Source organism: Furipterus horrens, unplaced genomic scaffold (assembly GCF_987537825.1).
Source record: "Furipterus horrens unplaced genomic scaffold, mFurHor1.1.pri manual_scaffold_3, whole genome shotgun sequence".
Lineage (NCBI taxonomy): Eukaryota > Metazoa > Chordata > Mammalia > Chiroptera > Furipteridae > Furipterus > Furipterus horrens.
The window spans coordinates 58572141-58597717 of NW_028327173.1; the positions used below are offsets into that span (position 1 = coordinate 58572141).

Genomic DNA, 25577 nt, shown 5'->3' on the forward strand with positions numbered 1-25577 from the left:
CTGTAGTTTGAGACAAACCTCCATATATTTAAGAACACTAAAAAAAAGAAAAAGAATAAGAGAAAAAGAAATGAAAGAAACCCTCTATCATGAAATTATTGACTTGAAAGGAGAGTATGCATCCTTATAAGATCTCTTTTTTGGTTACTGAATATATTGGGTTGGCAAAAAATTTAGTTTTTTTTTTTTTTTTTTTTCTGTATGATAGCTCTAGTAGCACTTAGTTGTCTTTAACTTCATTCAAAACAATTTTTTTAGATTGTATTGTGACAGCTGCCATATCAGCATGCATTTAAAAAACACCAAAATTGGTAAATTTTTTGCAGCCATTTTACTATTGAAGATGGAAGAAAATACACACTTTTAGCATATTATTCTTTATTATTCCAAAAAAGGTAAAAATGCTACTGAAATGCAAAAAAACAAAAACAAAGATTTGTTCAGTGTGTGAGAGAGAAGGTTCTGTGACTGATTGAACATGTCAAAAGTGGTTTGGAAAGTTTCTTGGTACTATTGACATTTTGGCCAAATAATTCTTTGCTGTGTGGCTGTTTTATGCATTGAAGAGGTTTAGCCTCACCCCGACCTCTACCCACTAGAAGCCAATAGCAGGAGATAGCTGACATACTCAAAATATCCAAATTAATAAAGTTATTGGTGAAAATTAAAAAAATGTGCTTTTTATTTTACAGAAAAAAACTAAGGGGACTTTTTGGCCAACCCAATAAAATAGTAACTATTCAGCAGTCTCGAAGTGACTTCTTTAATTTTTTGGTTATAAGACTTCTCTTCAGTTAGCCTTCAGTTGGTTATTCAGGATGATTGTTATTTTATTTAAACTTTTAAATATGTTTATTGATTTCAAGGAGAGAAGAAGGAGGAGAGAGAGAAAAACATCAAAAACAGTGATTAGTTGCCTCTCATATTTGCCCTACCAGGGATCGAACCCTCAACCTACGTGTATACCCTGACTGAGAACTGAACCCCCAGCCTTTCAGTGTAGGGGATGAAGTTCTAATTAACTGAGCCAACCAGCCAGAGCTAATTATTTTATATTTTAGTTGTAATTCCAACTTGGTCTGGGAGGAGGTGTGTATAACATCCACCTACTCTGCTACCATCTAGATCTCTTCAGAGTCGACAGTATTATATTAAGATATATTTTATTTAGAATAAAATGAACAAATATTAAGTAATACTATATGGTGATTTTTAACTTTTAAAACTACATGAATACTACAAGACAAAATATTGTACATATCCATCACCAAGTTTCCCAGTCAGCCTTTGCCTCTCTTATCTTCTTGACTCATCCTTCAGCAATCACTTTTCCAAGTCACTATAGATTAATTTTGCCTGTTTTTGCACTTTCTATAAATTATATCATATAATATATCTTCTTTGTGTCTGGTTTCTTTCACTAATATATTCTTTTGATATTCAACCATGTTGTTGCACATTGGTAGTAAGTTGGGTGTTGACAGAAGAATGGTTTAAACAATCTCTATTCCAACCCTGAGTCCTCCAGGTCCTTTAGCTAGTAAGTGAACAGATTAGATTTTAGGCTGAGGACTGCTGTTTTCAAATTCAGTATGGACGTTTTTGTACCATAGTTGTCTTCATTGTGAATGTCCATCAGAACTGGAAGGCATATGAAAATGCAGAGAAAATAATAGTTATAGAATTAGATTTTCAGTCAGTGGGTGTCTTTTGTGTTTATTTTCATCATAAGTTTCATAAAATTCCAAGAACAACAGATATAAAATCCATAAACATGTAAAATAAGCCAGTTACTAAATAACAAATACTGAATAATTCCAATTATATGAGGTATCTGAAGTAGTAAAATTCATTGAAGCAAAGAATTGAGAAGTGGTTGTCAAGGGCTGGAATAAAGGCAAAATGTAAAGTTACTAATCAACAGGTGTAAGATTTCAGTTATGTGAAATGAATAAATTCTAGAGATTTGCTATTCAATATTGTGCCTATAGATAACAATACTATATTATGCAGTTAAAAATCTGTAAAAGGGTAGATCTCATGTTGTGTTATTACTACAATAAAAAACAATATGCCATTTATATTTCATAGAAACATTAAAATGTAATTTAAAGCATGCTCTTTTAGCCAAAGATTAAATCTTCAACATAAAATTTTGTGGATAAGTAATAACTTCTGTATTGCATAGTGAATAAATTATCATCAACCAAATATACATAAACATACATAAAATAATTAGAAAACACCATTTCTACCTTAGAATATTTTATCATCTAGTTGCTCCTGATGGTGCTTTTATATGACTAAAGTAAAAAGATTCAAGCAATAACTCAGATATTACATTTAAACATTTTGTGTGCCAGAAATATTTTATCATAGCATTTGATAGAGGAAAGTTCAAATTATTTAGGCTTATTTTATTGTCTTACGAAATATTAAAATGCTTTGGGGATTGAAAGCATAATTTACTAAGTTATGCTGTTGTAGGTCCTCTGCAGTATTAATTAGAGTATTTATGGATCCTATGAAAAAGTATTCATTCGCAGGGAATTTTTTTCATGTTTCCCAGTTTAATTTCTCATCTGGTCAAATGCTCATCATCCCCCTCTCTTCTCTGCTTATCAATTCCAATCATCTCTACCTCTATTTTCTCATATCCAGCCACATTTCTGAATTTAATCTTCATCATAGGACTAGCAGAATTCATGAGAACTAAAAATTGACTGCAGTAATATCAATGTAAAAAGAACAATAAGGTTTTTCTAAAACAGCTCTTTTTTTTCCCTGATGCTCTGTTGACTAATTTTAAAGTCACCATCCCAGTGGGAATTAAGGGACTCAAATGCTTCTAACTGTGTTTGAGCAATCAATGATGACCAAACAGCAGCTGTGTTTGCCCACGTTTTCTTCTGCACTGGGACACAATTGCACTCTCTTTAGGTCAGAGGACAGCTCCACTGCATCTTCTTGAGAGCTTTGCCATTATAAAGACTATAGTCCTGGGATCCTGACATCACATTAATTTTTTACAGGATTGCCAAGAGTCACATTACATCTTAGGCTGCATACTAGAGACTTGGGAGGGAATAAAAACAAGGTGAATATGCATTTAAGAAGAATAACTTTCTATGCAGTTATTAAATTGTTGTAAAGGATTGATCCTGCTCTACATTACCCAAAGGTAAATGTGTTAAGGAAATTAAGTTATGCCAGTCAAGTAATATTTTATAAAGTTTATATTTAAAAAAATTATTAATGTTTTTGAGACTTTTACCTAGAGAGAAAAGATGTGTGTGTGTGTGTGTGTGTGTGTGTGTGTCTATCCAGGACATGGTTAGAAACTTTCACCTTCCACGTTTGTACTATGGTTATATGAATATTTTCATGGTTTAGCACACCAAGGAAGTGTCCCCCACCCCTGCTTCTGTTGACTGTTATTTGGTAGAGCTGATTCCACCATGAAAAGCCTCTTGCTCATAGCCCATGATGCATCACACTATGCTATTGCTCTTAGGATGTGTTAAGAGGAATAATGAAGAAGGAGGTTGTTGGGCACTATAATTTGAACAATGTCTGATATTTAGTTGTCCCAATAAATGTCTCCTAACTGCTAATGGCTGTTCAGGTACTTTCTTGGTCAGGAATTATATGAAAAGAATATCAAAGTAACTTATTCTTTTAAAAATCAATGTTTCAGACTACATAAAGTTCTTTAAATTTTGTCATTACATATACATGTCAACATAATCATATAAATATAACATTTAAATTGAATGATATGCTTGTGACTTTTAAAAAGGAGTATTTTGGGGTATGATTTTGTTGTTTTATCTCTTCTCTCTTCCCTTTTCTTTTTTTAAATATGTTTTATTGATTATGCTGTTACAGTTGTCCCAATTTCTTTTCCCTCTTCTCCCCTCCACTCAGTGAGCCCCTTTCCTCCAATTGTCCCCCCCTTTTAGTCTATGTCCATTGGTTGTGCATATAGTTCTTCTCAACCTATTCCTGTCTACTCTATTTTCTCTAACTATGCTTCTTAATTCCTGCATCATCTCCCTCCCTTTTGCCCCTTGCCCCTCTCTGCTGACCTTCCCTCAATATGTTTCCTATACCTATAATTCTTTTTCCACTCTCTTTGCCTACTTAGTTTGCCTTTGTTTTGATTCCCCAGCTTCTGTTGTTGGTTGTTGTGATACACTTTTCATTTTAATGTTCTTAGTTTTGATTTTCCTGCTTCTAAACCAGTCCCTTTAACATCTCATATAATAGTGGTTTGAATCTAATGAACTCCTTCAGTTTTATTTTGTCCTGGAAGCACTTTCTCTGCCCTTCTATTCTGAATGACAGCTTTTCTAGATAGAGTATTTGTGGATGTAGGTTTTTGATTTTCATTATTTTGAATATTTCTTGTCAGTCCCTTCTTGCCTGTGGGGTCTCCTTTGAGAAATCAGCTGATAGTCTAATTGGGACCCCTTTGTACATAATTTTTTTTTCTCTCTTGCTGCTTTTAAGATTCTCTCTTTATCTTTAATTTTTGACATTTTGATTATAATGTGTCTTGGAGTAGTTCTCCCTGGGTCCAGTTTTTCTGGGACTTTCTCTGCTTCCTGGACCTGTAAGTCTATTTCCTTTCCCAAGTTAGGGAAGTTCTGCTTCATTATTTTTTCACATACTTTTTAAATTTCTAGTTCCTCTTCTTTACCTTCTGGCAAACCTATAATTCTAATGTTTGTTTGCTTATAGCTGTACCAGAGGTTTCTGAGCCTCTCCTCATATTCCTCACTTTTTGTTTCCTCTTTCTTCCCTGGCTGACTGTTTGTTCCTTCCCTATGTTCCGATTTGTTGATTTGATCTTTGGTTTTTATTTCCTCACCACTTGTCTCGTATGTGTTTTCATTCATTTCAGCAGGACTAGCCTTCATTCCTTCCCCGTCGTTTTCAATATATTTTGTTAATTCTGTAAGCTGCCTTATGACTATAGCTTTGAACTGAGCCTCAGAAAGGTTTTCTATTTGTTCATCGGTTAATTCCTTTATTTGTTTTTTGGTCAGCTGCATGATAGGTATTTCAATCATTATTCCTGTCATTCTGACCATTTTCCTTTATCTTTCCTTCTTGGGCAGGCCTGTCATACCTCCTACGCTATCGGGTGCAGTGCCCTGAGCACTCATCACAACCCGGCGACCTTTTTTACCACACTGTGGCGCTTTGTGTTGGCGCAGAGGTCCAAGATGGGTTCCTGCCATTCACTCTCTGCTGAGAGACCTAGAACCTCTTCCTCTGTCCCTATGCCTTCTAGGCCTCACAGTCTCAGGCATTGGGGGTCTGCCTTTCCCAGTGTTAGAATCGTGAGCTGACGGGTCTCGACTGCAGCCGGGACTGCTTCCCTGGCATTTCTTGAAGTCCCGCCGCTCTCTCTGGTGCTGCCATTTCACCCCTCCTACCTGTCCGGATGAGCACTGCTTCTTTATAACTTCATACGTTGGACTTCCATGTAGTTTTATTTTCTGGAACTTCTGGTTATTTCTGGTTTTGGGGTAGTTGTAGTCCTTCTTAGTTGTGGAGGGAGACAGAGAGTGTCAGTTTAAGCCTCCATCTTGGCCAGAAGTCTCTTCCCTTTTCTAGAGCATCTATGATCCACTATCACAACTATTTTCCTCCAGACTTACATAATTATTAAGAAAAGATCTATCTATCTACTATATCTATCTATCTATCTATCTATCTATCTATCTATCTATCTATCTATCTATCATCTGTCATCTATCCATCATCTATCATTTACCTATCAATTATATATCTGCAGTCATACAGAGAATTTATTTTTGTCATTATTTTACAAAAAGAGCATCTTGTTACTCAGTTTTTCAGCATAATATTTTCTCTCAGTGCTACTGTGAAACTTCCTATTTCCTACAACACCATCTACTGGGGGTAGAGTCTGGCTATAACTGCAGGAGCCCTGCAGAGGAAAGCACTGGACTCTTTTTTGCTGATGTCCTTGGCAGGAGATGCAAGGTCACTTGAGACCATTCTAATTAGTAAATTTGGCTCCAAGGTATTTATTACTGATGGTACCTTTTTGGGGACTGAGTTCACGGTTTCATTTGCAAGATCAAAAATCAATTAATCTTTTTTTATGAGTATATTCTTTGCCCCCAAAACAAACACAGACTAAAAAACCACATAGGTCACAGTGTTTGAGCTTCCCCTTATCTATTGGCAGAGCACTGTCCTCTCTTCCTGGGCTTCTACACTGTGCTGGACAGGAAGAGGTTTAATTAACATAATGCAGCCTGGCAGTAGTATGTAACATATGGAAAGCTGCAAATTCCCACCAAGCCCAGCCTGTAGCATGTCCTCAGTCTCACACATGATCAGCATAGAGGCAGGGAAGGAATCCTTCTCTCTGAATCTGCAGGGTGCCCTGTCTCATGTCTGCTTTCAGTATTGGGAGAGCCACACTTTCAGCAACATGGCCTCTCTCTGGGTTCTTCACTCCCTTTAAATAATGGGATTTCTTTTCTTTGGTGCACTCTCAGCAGAATGATCCAATCTCTCCATTACCCTGAAGCTGGAAACAGACATCACTGCTCTCTTGTTCCTTTCATTGTGTCTTTCTCAAGTGGAAAAATTGTAGTAACAACAAAAACCATGAGCTCTTCTTGGGAGATACCAGGAAACCTGTGGTTCTCAGTTATTAAGCTTTTCTACTTTCTAGTAATAACAGGTCCAACAAAGTTTTCTACAATGATTACAGTTTATAACAAAATATGCCACTTTTATTTCTATTAAATAAATGGCTTGACTTTGTACAAATAAGATAAAGGAGGCAATTACAATGGCAAAAAACAACTACTCTTCTAAGTACTTTTAGACATCAAAAAAGAAGGTGATGTAAATTTAGAATATAGAGCAGTTATAATAGAATGTCATTGAAAGATCAGACTTCATGGGATTAGGACCCATTTTCTTTACAAGTAAGATTGTTTTAAAAAATTAATAAAACCTACAATAGTATTAAATTAATACCCAAAACATCCAAGTGTTGGTGGAAAAATAAATTGAATTTCTTGCATATAAAAGACCCTTTCATTGCCAATTGCAACAGGGTGGCCTTAGCTCTATAGCTCTAAGGGTGGCCCACAGTGAAATGACAATACCCCAGATTTTCCCCTTTCTTCCTTAGATTGAAAGATTTTGGTTTACAAGGTTTTTCTCTGTTGTCTCTAAAGCAAACTAGTCTCTTTTAACTACAGGTCATAAATGTGAATTTATAGCCTGATCTGCTTTGCACACTAGGAGAATAATTTTCATTTGAGCTATAGTATAGTAACCTGGTGCTTTATGGGGGCTTATACCAGACCTGGGGACTATAGGATCTTGTTTTGTTAAAATAGAATAGCTGCTTACATACCCACCTAGCAGTCTTTGTCTCTGGAAAATTATCTGGTATGTATCTTTATATAGTCCAATAAACAACTTGATGGTCCCTTAATATTACTTTTTTCTTTCCAAATAGAATGTTTTTCTTTCAACTGATAAATTTTTAAGTAATAATTTTATTTATTCATTTTCAAGATTTCCTTCCTAATTAATCAAATTTTGAAAACTAAGTAAACAGGATTGGAAATAGTAAAGTGTACTTGATTTTATTAAATAATTTGAGTTTTTAATGATTCATTTTTTTTAAGATAAAAAAATACTGAGGATGACTAGATGATGTAAGAAGTGGCAGAATTAAAGCATGTCTGAGGTAGATTGCAAAATATACACAAATTCTTCCCATCCTGATTCATTTTTTGGCATATGGTCTGACCTTGGGACTGTGTCAACCCATATAAACTGGCAGGTGTAAAATTGCATGACTTAAGAAGATACAGGTTTCCAATAAATTTTGTAGCTTCTGTTGTTACCCTTTTACAGAGCTGGCTTCTTGGACATGGAGCTTTGTGGTTTTATAGAACCCCATATTTAGTAGGGCCTACATTGGTTTAATGCTCTGCTATTAATATCTTTAAACAATTAACAATTGTTAAACAAGAGAGCCCCATACTTTCATTTTCAGTGGGCCCCACAAATTATGTAACTACACTAGCCCTTTTGAAACCTGGAGATTACCATGAGCTAAAGAAATCAATAGAGCCTTCTTAAGAATGAAAGACTGCTTGGAATAAATGCATAAATAAGTGGAACAACATATCAAGTCCATAGATTATATTATGATGATGGAAATAGAAAAGTTACAATTAAAAATAAGGACAGTAAATTAGGCCAGTCTTTGCTCTATTAAAAAATAATTACAATTCTGAACTCTTTCTAACAGTAGTATTTGGAGACATAAAAGTTATTTATATGATTCTTTAATATGGGTCTGTCTAAACATTTAGATCTCATAGTTAAGAATTAAACTTCATTTAACAGTGAATTAAGGAGTGCAAATATTCTTAACATAAATATTTTGATATTAAAGTCAATATTTTGCAGCCAGGCACCTGGAAGTGGAGGTCATGAAGTTTATTTTATTGGATTATATTGCCTTTAATTTTCTGAACTTATGGAAATAATGGCTTCCTTAATTTAGTACACATAAATTGCTTTGTAAAGATAACATATCTGTATCTACAAAGGAGAAGCAGGCACCATATATAATCATTAAAAGGTATTCTAAATTATGAAATAAATGTTTAATTTTACGTATAGTTCTTCATGATTATTAAAAGGTTTGTTTCACACTTAAACTCTCAATATCTTCTTAGTACATGATGTTACCCAATCTCACATAAAATACTTCTATATATTCTAATTCACACCTAGAATAAAGATCTTAGGCCAAAACTAAAAAAATGCAGTGCTAAGGAGTCTGTTTTGATTTTTCTAAATTTTGAACAAATAATTCAAATTATTTTCTAGGATTTATAGCCTGTTGAATAAATCTGTACAAAATAGTTAAATATATATAATAAGGATAAATGGTAATGGAAAAATATAATAAAATTAACTATTAAAAGTACAGCAATAATAATTCAAAATTGTTTCAATGTTTCTAATGGTTGAAGTCAATCTTTATATGAACTTTGCTAATTTTGCAGAATTGTGAAGTATAGAAATGTCAGCATGAATAGTATTAACTTTGGTATTTGTTAGCTGAATACATGAGATAAACCCTGAAACATGAATAAAATATATTTTGGTGCAAAGAATTTTCATTGCTCCTGTAACTCCAAACAGTAGGATATAAAATTTAAAACCAAATTTCTATATATAGTCAGTACACAAAACAGTGTCTGGTGGCCTAAGAAGATAACATAATGCCCATATAGAGGGGGATGCTTTAATAAATTGTTACATAGACATTTAAAGTAATGCAATACAATAGTAAAAATGATCAAACTGAAATGATGTGTTTTAAAATGGCAAAAACTAAAATATATATAATGTTGAGTATGACGTCACTGCAGACTATAAAGAATATATATAACATGTTTATAAAAATTAAAAGTGATGCTATAATTGTTCACAGGAAAGCACTTACATAGTAGATTTGTGAAAATGCTTGAAGATAACAAAAAAGTAAGATTGTTATTATCTCTAGAATATAAGAAAGTGGGAGAATTGAGTGGCATATTACATACAGAGCCCTTAAATGCATTTGGAATGTTTATTACTCATGGTTACATATACAGTTCTTAATTCTAGGATTTCCATTACTTTATGTTTGCTTGTAATATTTTATAAAAACTTTTAAAGGTGACATAAATATATATGATCATAAAACATTAAATAACCAGGTTAAATTTCAATGTATAAAAACAATAAGCATTTACTGAGTGGACAAGTGCATGAAGTCATTTTCCATGGGCTCATCTAGGTACTTTTCAGATCTTGGCTAGGCTCATTCAGATATTGAGATGAGCTTGATATTAGCTGATATGGGGTATTCTCAGTTTGGAAGGGGAAAAGTCCCCAAATTTAATTCTAAACAAAATCATTACACTTAACTCCTATGTAACATTTCATCTTCAAAGAAATATTTGTACTTCAGAACATAATGCTAACTGTACTCACTTGAAACATTTAGATATTTATTATTTATATATGCATTTACAGACTAGTCTCAACTCAAAGAATTTCTTCATAAAACTGATATGAATCTCAAGCACAACAAAATTATTTATTGGAGAAGTAACAACCAGTTTTAAAACATCCTTCATATAGAAGATACCATAAAAGCTCATATCAAAATATACCCTTTTGTGAAAATTATTTTACATAGTAGAAATGTGTGGTAGATTAAAAATGGCTAAAGGTTATTTGTTACTCCTCTTGTCAAGAGGGAGAGTATTTTTTTCCTTACTTTATGTTTTTCCTCACCTAAAATCTCAGTTGTAATGACTTGTGGGACCAATTGAATAATGTAGAAGTGACATCCTGGGATTTCTAAAGTTAGATAATTAGAAATTTTCCATTTCCACTGAGATCTTATATAACACTTTTTGGAGCCCTAAAATCTTATGTAAAAAGTCCTCTATCCTAAGACACCTAAGTTTGATAACCCACTTGTAGGCGTACCAGTTGACAGTCCTAAAAGAGGCCAGATTTTCAGATATCCCTGTGAAGGCTTCTTATGAGAGAATAGCCATATTTGACCATCTATACCAGCCTCTACCAATGTCTGCCAAGTAACTTTAGGTAATGTAATAGAAGTATTACCTGTCCTCATCTATTTCCTAACCTACAAATCCATGAGATGTAATAAAATGTTATTTTTTTAAATCGATGATTTTGGAGTGATTTTTTTTTGCAGTAGTAGATAACCAGAACAGAATTTAGAATTTAGCAGCAGGAAATGGGACCCTGTCTTTACCCTACCCTAAAACACCTGATACTGGTTTTGAACACAGGTGACAGGTAGCAGCAAAAATTTGGCAGCTCTGTTACCTGAAATAATGTAAAAAATTGAAAGGTCACCACATGAACTCATCAATCTCACTGGAGAGATTTCTAGACAGAATATAGAAAGTGCCAACTTCTACAAGATAAAATATGAAAAGAGAAGTAACCTAAAGATCAAATGGTTTAGTCTTCCAGAAGAATTTAGAGGAAATGTAAAGGAGCCAGGACATACTAGAGCTGATATTAAAACTATTTCTTATGATAAATATCTCTTAGTAAAATATTCTCAAAGTAAAACACGGTCTCAAGGAAAACATCAACTTGAAGGCAGTAAAATGTGGTCTTTGGGTAAAGAAGAAACTGAGTGGTGATGTAAGCCTCTTTTTAAGTCCTCAAAAGATTTAAGATCCTCTTTTCTAGACAAAAGGATTTCTAATAAACTTATAGACATTATTTCACAACAGTACCCTAGTGGCCCAATGATGGAGGGTCTTGTCTGAAGTGAATTCTAATATGGCTTATGGAAACTCAAAACTTTGAAGAGCACAGCTTAGCTTAAAAGGGATATAGATAGTGCAACAGGAAAAGTGGCTTTAGAACTCCAAATTTCTACAAACAGGAAACAGAATGAAAAGGGTACATCAGATTAAACAATGGCCATTTCCTATGGAAAAGAAAGAGCGAATTTAAGAGCAAAACAACAACCCCACAACACAAAATAAAAATAGAGAGCCGAGTGAAGGAGCAACCTCCAAGGATCATTGTCAACATGTGCACAGATGCGTTTTAGAATTTCTATGGACCATAATGACTTCTGTGTAGTTCTTTTTTTTCTGTGTAGTTCTTGTTCTCCCTGCACTTCCATGGAAGGGAGTATCTACTGTGCTTATCCTATACCTACCTCATCAATGTTGAACACGTGTGGGAGGGTCTGATAACTTATCTTATTAGTACCCAAGGTTTATGATTGAGTGGAACTCTACTAGAGTATGTACTAGGGAAACCATACCCAGGGAACCTCATCCACACTTGAAGTTCATTTCCGTGGAAAAATCCTAAAACTTGAACCTGAACTTGATACAACAATTAGGTAAAACTTGGAAGTCTCTGGAAGACATGCATATTCATTTTGGTTTTTGAAGAAATATAAATGATTTGTGGCCAGAGTTGGGACTAAGGCAGATTATACATGATTACAAATTATTTGAGACTTCTCTCATAGGTAATGAATGTATGTCCCTTCCATTGATAGTAGGAAGTTTCCCAACAATGGTGGAGTGACATTGTGCCAGTTCTGAGTTATAAAGGATTGTCAACTTCCTCTTCCTGTCTTTTTTGGATACTCATTATGAGGGATGTTGGCCATTACATAAGAAGTTCAAGTATTCTGCCTTGGGGAAACCAAAGTAGGCAACAGAGGGACATGGGTTACCATATTCCAGTTTTTCAAAACCTCCCAGCCCAGGCACTGAACAGTGAGTAAAGAAGTCCTTCATTAACTAAAGTCCCAGAACCTGCCAGAATGTAACAGCATGAGAGATATTGAGTGAGAATATACATCTGAGACCAATAAATCCACAGAATTATGAGAACTGTTAATATGTAATAAAAGAATTATATTTTTGGCATAGATTTTATATAAAAATATGTAGCTGGAATAGAATTAGACATACTTTTTAACCTGGACCTGATTTAGATGTCAAAATCCAAGAATTTAAACTTGAGCCCAGTGTTGTAATAAGATGTTACTTTTAGGTACCTTGAGAGGGCATTGTATATTTTTTCAAATGTCAGAAATACAAGTAATTGCTGACCAAACATCAGACTGTGGTAGACTAGAGATGACTGCAGATTCTTTGCTACCCCTCCCATTGAAAAGTGAAATCTAATTTCAAAGCTGGACTATCAGTAGACTTTAGCTTCCACCCACCTCACACAGAATAGTTGGATAGTTTCTTTGTGAGTCTAGAACCGTATAGAAATTTGACTACCCTGAGAATATGCAGATGAGGCCACGTGTGGTCAGTCTCAGCTGAAACCACCTTCCCAGCCTTGCCAGCAGTCTCCAGGCACTTGAGTGAAGCTGTCTTGGACCCTCAAGATCAGCCCTTCTTTCAGCTGAGTAACATCAAGTAACCTCATTCAACAGTACATGGAGCAGAAGAGTCATAATTGAGCCTTTTCCAAATTGCTGAACCACCAATAATATAATAAAATTGATTATTTTTTAAAGTCTCTAAATGTTGAGGTTATTTTTAGGTAAGTAATAAGAGACTAGTACAGAATGCAAATAGTACAAAATAGTGGGTAAATTCAAACCAGAATATATGTTTGAATATGAAATAAGCAAAAGAAAACAAATGAAAGAAATAAATTTTTCAACAGATCCTCGTGGATATTTCTGTTTATAGAAAAAAGAGGACATAGAATTACTTCCTTGACAGTAAAGTTTCTCCTATTTTGGAAAAGAAAATACTGCATTATATTTCACAGCTCTTTTAGCCTGAAGCTCTTAACTCTGCAAATTTCCTTTAACATATTAATTCCCTAGGCAGTGGCTCTCCATAGGACCCCTGAATTATAAAATTAGCACATTCAGAACTCTAAATTCACATTCTGTCACATTAAATCTTCATGTCCAGTATAACCAAGAGCAAGAATACCACACTGAAAATCATTCAGAATTAAACTGTTCATTCTTCTCTGAAATTAAAATCACCCTTTAAATGATTTTGAACTCTGAGTTCTTCACTCTAAGTTCTATATTTTACAGGTTACAAAATCTTACACAGATAACAAAACAGGAATATTACTTGCATTCACGGTGGTATCACTTATAAATTTCCCCAGGAGGAATTACTTGCTCTCTCTTCTGAGCTCCCCTGGAGATACCAACATTTCAAATCTCTATCATTATAGTGCTTATTACATGGTGCTACAGTTATTGGCTTCTGTGCCCTTCTTAAAAAATATATTTCAGGAATACACGTGCCAATACTTGCAATAAAAGAGGAGATCATTACCTAAAGTAATCTATGAACATATTTTTCTCTTTTCAACATTAAAAATATTTAAATTAGGAGAGTACTTTATTTATTTTTATATAGACTAGAATGTTAGGATCTGAGCACATAGAAAGCAAGGAAAATGAACTGAAAGTAGAAATTGCTTCATAGGCATTAAAAAGAAACATAAAAATAATGAGAAATTTGTAGGGAAAGAAATTTGAGTTTCCTGAGTTACCTGCAAGGGAAGGAGGAGACTAAGATATTATAGCTGGAGACAAGAAGGCACTCCTTCAACCTGCTCTGAGCACTCCAGAATCATCATAAGTTTTGTTTGCAAATAAATCCTACAGGCATTCATTTTCTATCTTAAATCACTAAGCAACATTAGAGTAGTCAAATGTGTCTTTTCTGAATTGCTATTTTCAAGTATACTGGCTTGTTTAAACACTACATTTACAAAGCACTCATTTTAAAAGAAATTATTCTATTGTTTAACAAAGTAAAGATAAAATCAACTTCTATATTCTATCATGAAAAGAAGCAATGAAGGTTGTCCTGTCAGTCAGAAGGTGGATATATCAACTAGATGACTATAATATTATCATTGAATCTCCTAATAGTAACTTGAAATGATACTTTCCTCTAATGGGATGTATGTGAATAAATACAAAATAAATTTGAGATACTAAATAGTCAAAGAAGAACCAAAACAATGCTTAATAAAATTTCAGGAATCAAGATTGGATTATAAAGAACAAGTTCTGAATATATATGAAGTTAAACTCAGTCTCTGCTATCAGATTATTGCTGTGCAGCTGGAATACTGATGGGTTTATTTGAATAGTTTGTGTTAATTATTTCTTTTTAACGCTGTCTGAACTTTAGCCCTAGGTAACAGCGATGTGATATTGTACAAATGTACATTTTTATTTTGTTTGAAAACTGAAAGCATGTGGATTCATCCACTATGTCTTCAAAGTCTACAGCACATGTCATTTTATGCCAAAAAGGCTAACAGTGACTGAAAATTCAAAGGTAGTTCTGCTCCACATGCATCTTATCTCTGCCTTTGAATGAGAAGAAAGTATAACCCCTTAACTATTATAGACATCTAATATATGAGCCATCAAGATCATGCTTACAGATACTTAAGTGAACTCAGGAGAAATACCTGTCCTTTTGAAGCAATCTGCTTGCAAAATTAAAAAAAAAAAAGCCCTTTGGAAAGACCACTGTGAAACTGAAATTTCAAAAATCACTATCTGGCTGCCATTTAATATTCCAAAATTCTGAGCAGGGACAAATTTTTTCTCATCCATATGCAAAACTTCTTATGAAATCAGAACATCAGTGTTTATACATCTAATTGTCATAGTACTACGTTCAGATTCTGTTACAAAATGAAGAAGAAATTTCATAGAGAAAATTTATTCAGTGGAATTTAGAAGATTATTATGGTAACTTCTGCTAATGGAGTCATTTGAGGTGGTTTTATATAATAATAGATTCTGACATTTAGAAGTTGCAGATATTACTTAGCAGATTATGATTCTTACATAATAACTAGCTAACACTATCATCTTTCCTTCACCACCTTTTACTCTTTTGTGGGGATTTTTAAAAATATAAACTCTGTTTTAAGATTTTTATAAGGTAAAACATTATATCAATATAACCTAAAGTAACAGAGTATCTTGATTTTATATATTTGCAATAAAAATGTCTATTAACATATATTGTAGGGAAAAAATGTGTTCCTGAGTACTTGAAAAGAAAGATAACTTGAAAAGGGACCAAGATATCTTAAAGAGTGAAGTATTGGTTTAAAAGAACTGATTATTTTACACATTTACTGAAATTGAGTTGAACTCAGGACATTTCCCTTTTCAATTTGTAGGAGTCCAGACTCCAAGATATAGCTTTTGAATTTAATTATTAGACATTTCCTCTCCAATTATTTGTCATTTTTAGTATATTAAAATATGCCATCTTGACAATTCACCTTGATTTAAGCAAAGCCAGTATAAAACTCTAGATAATTCTTTGGTAAGAGATTCATAATTTCCCTTAATAAAAAGCCTTAGTGCATGATTTGATTAGACCAATTCAATTTGCATAAAACTTTCCAGAACACATATATTGCATGAAAGAAAAGCAGACTTTATTTTATTAATGACTCTATTCCCAAATCTTGATAATAATTTGATAGGCTATTTGTGTTTCTATTCAAATTTTAATTGTTTAAAGGATCTAAGCATTTCAGAAATAGAATCTTTGGCATTGTTACTATTTTGCTCTTTAATTGGGTAGTTAGCTACTTGTTCTCTTTATTTTTTATAGCCTATTATCATCTGGCAAACCTGACTAGTCAATGAAGCTTAGTAATTTAAAATGAAAGTTATTTCACGTCACAAGAGATAAAGTAACACTTTGGTAATTTACAATTATGGTCCAGACAATGGGAGAACAGGAGTTATTTTCTCTGAATTCCAAAGAACAAAAAATAGAAATGCTTTAATTAAATCTTCAATAATAATGTCATGATTCTTCTTAAGACAATCACATAGGTACAAATGGTTCTCAAATATTTGTTGAATAAATGAATATTCAGCAGATTTCAGACTTATCCCAATTAAAGTTCTGGTGCTTTATATTTTAATGGTTTCACATAAGAACCACTGTTTCTTGTCAGTTTGGGTCCTCCAGGAAGCAGAAACCAAATAGAATTAAAAGTAAAAGAGATTTGGGGGGGATGTAAAAGCAATAGCTATAAAGGGTATAGGGGAGATAAAACAGAAGTAGGCAGAGATTGTCTTCAGACTAAAACATGGATCTGATACCTATGAAGTAGTATGAGAAAAAATAAGGATTGGGTAGAATCTCTAAACCATAATGAGCTCTGAGGAAGTCTTGAGCAGCATGTTTGGGGATCCCAGAGCAATGATGTTTCAGAGTTTAGTGGCATTGGGGAAGTATGACTCAACTTCCCGCACTGTGGTCAATTAATTTATGGGAGTAACCTTGTAAGGCTGTGCCTCAACCTGAACACTGGTATATCCCATAGGTATATGGCAGGTGGAGGCTGTCAGCTGACTATATCTCTCATCACTTCTTCTCCCTTGAAAAGGGACTGAGTAACACAATTCCATAGCTGCCTCTGTTGTGCTGTTGAGACCTCCAAAATATTCAATTACTCAATATAAGGTTCTTCATTCTTTTAATTTCCTGAATTTATGTCTATTTTGCACTCACATATTTTGAAGAATGTGTGTGTGTGTGTGTGTGTGTGTGTGTGCGTGTGTGAGTGAGCGAGTGTCTATTCATTTCCTTTTCTCCCACAGGGCAAACTAAACATTCAAGTATGTGCTTTTAATTCTGAAACTCTTGTAATGTACCAGTTGTAACAAGTGGTTAAAGAGTGAGGTCTCTCAGTAGGGAAAAGAAAAGATAGAAGAGGAGGATAAAACGATGCTTAGGTATTAGAGGTAAAAAAGCAATTCCTTTATTGGACTGATGAGACAAGTGATGATGAAAGTTCTTTAAACACACACACATCAAAAAGAAAAAGAAAAAGAAAAAGAATAAAGGCAAGACAGAGAGAGCTGTGTCTGTTTGGGAGTGGCATTTTTATGTATGATTTTCCAATAAGGAGGTTTGAGAGAAGGAATACAGTATAAGCATTCAGTTGTATGTGGGAGAAGTCATCCAGGTATAGACAATAGAAAATCAAAGGCCCCAAACTAAGCATGTGTTTGGCTTGGTCGGAGGAAAGTGAAGAATCTACCATGACTAGGGTAGAATGAACAGATGGGGAAAAATTTCCAACACAAAAAGTATAATCTGTACAACAATATGTATCTGACACACATAAAATAATTCTGCATCTAAGAACCAGAAAAAAGTTTCTCAGATGTGCATGGGACATTTAAAAATACTAATCATGTGAAAAGGCCAAAAAGCAAACCTCAAAAAATTTCAGGTAGGATAAGTATGGAAGAGGTATATGCACATTATATTCCATGATTAGAAAATGATTAGGTTAGATGTACATAGCATCTTATACATGAAACTTTCCTGTATAAGTAAAATTAAATAATTATACAATGATAAATAAATAAATAAAGGATAAATCCTAATGGGAACTGAATAATAAACAACATACCATATGTCAAAACTTAGACCTCGATGTAGGAAATCTTTTAATAGTAAGAACAAAAATATATAGCTATAGAAGAAATGTTTCATTTTATTATGCTAAAGTTATTTTTTCATTTCTTTGGTAAAAAATACTGAAGAGCCCTGGCTGGTGTGGCTCAGTTCATTGGGTAATGTACTATGAAGCAAAAGGTCGCCAATTCGATTCCTGGTCAGGGCACATGCCTAGATTGCGGGCCTGGTCCCCAGTGGGGGCACATGCAAGAGATAACCAATTGATGTTTCACTCACATCAATGTTTCCCTCCCTCTTTTTGTCCCTCCCTTCCCCTTTCTTTGAATAAATAAATACAATTTTAAAAAAAAGTAAAATTGACAACTAAAAACTCAGCATTACTTAGAATACTTAAAAATAACAAAGGATTGTTAATATCAGTAATGTCTAAAAAAACTCATGATTTTATGTTAAAAGCTCAAGAACTAATTTTTAAAAATGGGTGAAAAGACATGAACCAACATGTTATAAAAACATATATGGTCAATAAATATAAATAAAACTCACTTTTTAGTAATAAATATATATTTCATAATGAGATGCTAGTTTATCCTATCAGAAAAAAATTATAAAGATCTGACAATACTGAGTGATGGAGATACTAATGCACAGACTTTCCTGTGTATTACTGAGGGGAGTGGAAATTAATACAAGCCCTTTGAAAAGCAAACGGTCTTATAAAATTGTATGTTCTTATACCTTACAATCCTAAGTTTGTTTTGGGTCAAAATTCCCCAGAAAAAAGACAGGGATTCCTGAGCAATGATTTGTTAAGGCAGTGCCCTCAGGAGAAGCTTACAACTGTGGGAGTTAGGAAGCACGGTAGGGAAAGCAGGGGAACTAAGCAAGGAAGTAGTTTTGCCTGATTCCTCTACAGTCTTTCTTGCCTTGAGACAAAGGAGCAGGGCTTTTGTACACTTTCATTGACTCCCAGCTGCCTCAGGTGGGGTGTGTGGGGAGGCTGGGGCACAATCCTGGCAACTCAGGTGACGTTGCACCTGACGTTCCCAAGAGTGATCCTCCAGGAAAGGTTGTAGGTATAAGCTTTTAGCAGCAGCACCAGCAGCAACCAGTATTGAGAATTGGGGAAATGCGCTAACAGCACTTTCTGCAACTTGAGAGAAACTGTCCACATGTATAAGATTGTTCATTGCTGCATTGTTTACAGTGGCCAAAACCTAGAAGCAATCTATGGGTTCAATGACACGAGAGTAGACAATTCAGCTGTGGAATATTCACATAATGGAATATTATGCAGCAGTTAGAATGAATTCTCAGTCCCATAAAACAATCTGGGTGATTCTCAGCAATATAATATTAAGTACTAAATAAGTGCATTACTCATGAAAGCCTTACTATGAAGTCAAAAATATTTTTTATATATGGGAATGCATATAGATAAGTTTAAAATATATAAAACTATAGAAAGGAAATGATGACCCATCAATCTTGACGGTTGTTATTTGGGTTAAAAGTGGCAGGCAGATGAAGTGGATATGGAGAACACATATATAAATTATTCCTTATTTTAAAGGATTTCTTTGGCTGTTCTGTGGTAAATCATCTAAAGGAGATATTATTGAGGAGTAGTTTTTATGTTGAATGATAGACTCACGCGTACTTTTTACATTATTAAAAATGCTCAATTATATAAAGTACAAATAAATCAAACAGGTTTGTGTGGACAAATGAGTGTATAATAAATCAATAAGTAGAATTAATAAAAGTCAGTGCATTGATAATATAATATTAAAGAAATAAGATTTTTAAATTATAAACTAGAGAAACTGAAGGAGTTCATTAGATTCAAACCACTATTATATGAGATGTTAAAGGGACTGGTTTAGAAGAAGGAGGATCAAAATTATGAACATTAAAATGAAAACTGCATCACAAGAACCAACAACAGAAGCTAGGAAATTGAAACGAGGGCAAATTAAGTAGTCAATGAGAGTGGAAAAAGAATTATAGATATGGTGAACATATTGGGAGGAGGGCAGCAAGGAGAGGGGAGGGGGAAAGGGAGGGAGATGGTACAGGAATTAAGAAGCATAGTGGGAGGAAATGGAGTAGACAGGAAGAGGTTGAGAAGAACTATATGTACAACCAATGGACATAGGGGTCACTGGGTGAAGAGGAGCAGAGGGAAAAGAAATTGGGACAACTGTAACAGTATAATCAATAAAACATATTTTAAAGAAGAGATGAATTAGAGTTGATCTTAAAATGTTGGCTTGAACCACTGGAAGAATGTGATTGTGGGAAGATTAGAAGGAAGAAAATTAGGACGTCGGTGCCTGGTGAAAATCAAGATACTGATTTTGGACAAGTTAAGTCTGAAAAGCCTATTCAATGCCCAAATAAAGGCATCAAGTAAGCGACTGGATTTTGAAATTGTAGTTAAAGAGATAGTTCTTAATTGGAAATACTATTATAAGTTGTTCCTACATGTGTTAAGCCATATAATTGGGTAAGATCACTTAGGCAATGAGTACAGATTAGAAGTGATGAGATCTGAGAACTTTAAGCATTTCAACCATTAATGGTTGAGAAAAGAAAGATCAAGCAAAAGAGGATTAGGAGTAGCATATTGAGATTGGAAGAGATTTAAGAAAGAATGATCTTCCAGGAACCAGATGAAGAAAGTGTTTTAAGAAAAAAACAGATAATTCATATGTTGAATGCTGCTGTTGAAGGGTATACTAAGATAAGAACAAAGAACTAATCATTAGATTGTCAGCATAGAAGCCATTGATGTCCTTGGGTAGCAGTTTCAGTGGACTAGTGTGGTAGGTGTAAGAAAGAATGGAAGGAAAGAAAGGCAGGGGGCAGTGACCAAAAAAAATCTCATTGTTTAATGTGTGTCTAGTAGAAATAAGTTTAAGAACTAGTGCCAAGAGCCCATTTTCTTTCCCTGAGAGAGCCAGCTTCAGCTATAGAAGTAATTGCCAATATACTGATTTTAAAATCTGAGAAGTACCCTGGAGATGGCTTCATGCAATTACAACATTTTAAACATGAAATATTGAAGGTCTATAAAGCTAATATTAGTGGCATGAAAACATAAAGCTTATGCATTAATGAAAGAGCCAGGACCAAAATCAAAATTTTCTGACTCTTAATTCAGGGTTTTTATACTCCAGGGAAAGTCAGCTAGCTTATAATTTTAATCTTTCATGGGAGCAGGAGTAAAATGTGTTTTATTTAGCTATCAACATAACAGAAAGCTTTGCTGTTGTACTTTATACAAAAATTATTAAACTACTTCATTTCCATGTTGTACCATGTTTCCCCATATTAACTTGTCCAAGTCCTGCTCATCATTCTGGTTGTATCTTACATGTCAGGAAGGTAAAATCTCTGCCTCCCAAATTATATAGTGCAAAGCCAAATATAATATAATTTTTTATTATTCATGCTTTTGAATTATGCATGATTTACCTATTCTATTTGTAGAAATAATTGAGACTTTATATGACAACAAATGACTCCTAGCTTCTCTGAGAACCAAGAAGAGCCCTTCTTTTCTCCTACCAGTATTTTTTTCCCTTTAGTTATAAAAATGCAAATACACATTGAAAAACTTAGAATTGTATTATTTATCACTTATACATTTAACCTGAAAGCTGATTCAGTGCTTGTAAAGGAGATTTTACAATGAAAAATATATTCCAAACAAATAACATATAAGATATACATTTGGGGAAAATATTAATTTATATATGTGTTCAGGGCAGGATACATATCCACTTACGAGGAATTATAAGCTAGTTTCTCAGTCATGTCAATGGAAGGCTTTTGCTTTTTGAAAAGCTTCTTTGAAGAAATAACATGTCACGCTCCTTGGGTGCCTTCATTCAGGAGAAATATAATACGACAGTAATATTAAAATCCCCTAGAGTGTGTTATATGGCTAATGTCATCTTTTTTTTTTTTCTTCTCTCTCTCTCTCTCTGTCTCTCTGATACCATTAAAGTCATCCAGTCAGAGAAAAGTATAAATTTGTTCCTTTCAGTCCTAAAAAGAGACAAATTAAAGCTTATCTATTATTGAATTGGAAGTTAATGCAGTGCTCCTTAGTAATACTGAAGGCTAGAGATCAGTATAAGTCTTAGATTAATCTTCTCTTTGGAGGATGAGTATATTGATTCCATTGGCGTAATGCTCAAAAGAGTGGCTATTTGTTAACTTTCATTGCCTTTTTTGGTATCAGTTTGGGACTTTAGCATGTATATTGAAAACCTCCTTTGTCTTTAATAATTAATGCTAGCTTTAAATGTTTGGTGCATTTCAAATAAAATTTAATATGATCACTTCTGATTAATTTATATTGAATTCTTAAAACTGTCAAGTTTTGATATTCAAGAAGGGGAAGAAACCATTTTGAAGCCTCCACTTAGTGAATGAAATGTATTGTATTTTCCCTAAGAAAATATTTTTTTTAGAATCCTTAAAATTTGAGTGTTCTTAATATAAAAATAAATCCATAAATAAATTGTGCATTTCATTTTAGAAATTTCAGTTTCTTTTCTAGATGGCCCTGTAATAAAAGGAAAAGATAGAGAAAAAATTACATTTTGGGACAGCTATATGCATTTTGATGCCAGATACATTAAGTATATTTTTCTATTTAATTCTTACCTCAAATCTTGATGATAATGTTATTGAACCACATTTATAAAATTTAAGTTATCTGCCCAGCATTGCCCCCAAATCAAATAATTTTCCCACCAAAGATATCTCACTCTAAAGTTCAGACTTGCTACTATAGAGCTATGCCAACCTAAGTTAATAAATAAGTGAATAAATTATCAAAAATAATCCCACAATCATATTTAGTATAGGTCTTATTTTTTTATCATTATTTAGTCAGTTCTCTCCCTTGTAACATACCATTGTGTTACATAGGATTTAGACTAGAAAAGTTATATATATTTTGGATAATTTATCAAGAATCAATGTTTTCTCTTTTCCCTCTCATGTAGAACTCAATCAAGTTTCAAATACTGTGTTCTTTTTCAAAGTGTTACAAATTTGAACTTTCAGGATTGGCCATTCTGTCAATTTACTTCAAAGGAAGCATTGCACATTAAATTTTTAAATATCTATATATGAATCATTGAAAATTAAAACATTGTCTATATAGTTAAATCTTATGATTACTACCTATAATACTTACATCTGAATTTTTTGTTTAGACATATTTCATACTGTCACGAAGTCTCATAGTTTATTGCTATAAAAGATCTTACAGAGTAAATGTGTCATGCTTTAGTTAAATATTTTCCTCTTACTAGACAAAAATGTTACAATACAACTATTTTATATAGGTCTTTATTCAGGGTAAATTCCTAGGAAATGGATACCTGAGTTCAAAGCCTGTGAACACTTCATAAAACTTTTGATAAATATTTGATAAATATTACCAAATTGGCTTTCCAAGTTGATTTTCCAAATTGTTACCCTTAAAAATATTCAAGTATGTCTTCTTTTTCATAAACTTCCCCAAATGGAGTTACTACAGAATTTAATAAAAATAAAAGAATAGGCTTTTTTTGCAATGGGTTTGCCACCAGAACACAGGTGTCATGGAAACCAGCACTAAATCAAAGCCAAAATGGAAAAGACTCATATCAACATCATTAGTGTTGAACATATAGGTTCCAGCAAGTCTGCCACTACTGGCCATCTAATCTACAAATGTGGTGGGATTGATAAGAAAACCATCAAAATATTTGAGAAAGGAGTTGCTGAGATAAGGAAGGGCTTCTTCAAGTATGCCTGCATCTTGAATAAACTGAAAGCTGAGCATGAGTATAATATCACCATTGATATCTTCCTGGGAAAATTTGAGACCAGTATTTTATGACCACCATTGATGCCCCAGGACACAGAGACTTTATCAAAAACATGTTTACAGGCAACTCTCAGATTGACTGTACTGTTCTGATTGTTGCTGCTGGTGTTGGTGAATTTGAAGCAGGACTCTCCAAGGTCAGATCCCTGAGCATGCCCTTCTGGGTTCCACATTGGATGTGAAACAACTGGTGATTGTTGGTGTTTACAAAATGGATTTCATTGAGCTGCCCTACAGCCAGAAGAGATACCAGTAAATTGTTAAAGAAGTCACCGCCTACATCAAGAAAAGTGGCTACGACACTGACACAGTAGCATTTGTGCCAATTTCTGGTTGGAATGGCTACAATGTGCCTTGGTTCAAGGGATGTAGTGTCACCCATAAAGACAGTAATACCAGTGGAATCATGCTGCTTAAATCTCTGGTTTGCATCCTGCCACCAGCTTGTCCATTGACAAGCTCTATATCTGCCTCTCCAGGATTTCCACAAAATTAATGGGATCGATACTGTTCCTGTGGCCAAGTGGAGCATAGTGGTCACCTTTGCTCCAGTCAACATTACAAATGAAGTAAAGTCTGTTGAAATACACCTGGAAACTTTGAGTGAAGCTCTACCTGGGGACAACATGGGCCTCCATGTCAAAAATATGTCTGACAGAATGTACATCATGGCAGTGTGGCTGGCGACAGCAAAAATGACACACCAATGGAAGCAACTGGCTTCATAGCTCAAGTGATTATCCTAAGTCATCCAGGCCAGATCAGTGCTGGATATGCACCTGTTCCGGATTGTTACACAGCTCACGTTGCTTGCAAATTTGCTGAGCTAAAGAAGGAGATTGATCATCATTCTGGGAAAAGGCTGGAAGATGGCCCAAAGTTTTTGAAATCTGGTGATGCCGCCATCATTGATTGGTTCCTGGCAAGCCCATGTGTGTTGATAGCTACTCTGACTATCCTCCTCTGGTCCATTTTGCTGCTCGTGACATGAGACAACTTTTGTGGGAGTCATCAAAGCTGTGGACAAGAGGGCAGCTGGAATCAGCAAAGTCACCAAGTTTGCCCAGAAAGCTCAGAAGGCTAAATGAGTATTATCTCCAATACCTGACACCCCAGTCTGAATCAGTAGTGGAAGAACGGTCTCAGAACTGTTTGTCTCAATTGGCCATTTAAGTTTAATAGTAAGAGACTGGTTAATGATTACAATGCATCTCAAGGAAAGGAAAATGTTTCATAGACCATTTGTTTGTTTGTTGTTTGTTTTTGTGTGTGTGTGCATGTGGCAGTTTTTAAGTTATTAGTTTTTCAAATTAGTACTTTTTAATTGAAACACCTTGACCAAAAATCTATCATGAAATCTTGAGACCAATTAAAACAGAATTTAATGAGGGGAAAAACTTAATACCTCTGGAATCAAATGTTAGTATAGAGTTAAATATGCTTAGAACCTGAGTTTGTGGTCCAGCAATATTTGGAGAAAAATCAGCTTTTAGTCAAACAACGAAGTAAATTATTCGTCTACTCATTCACAAAATTGTTTTAAAATTAACATTCATTGGTGGCTGTGTAATTACCTCCATTTGGGTCTAGTCATACAGTATTGTCCT

General features: G+C 34.1%; 1 pseudogene; it reads left to right on the forward strand.

The window, feature by feature from the left end:
• Positions 1–23730: 23730 nt before the first annotated feature.
• LOC150015150 (elongation factor 1-alpha 1 pseudogene) lies at positions 23731–25058 on the forward strand (annotated as a pseudogene).
• Positions 25059–25577: the final 519 nt, after the last annotated feature.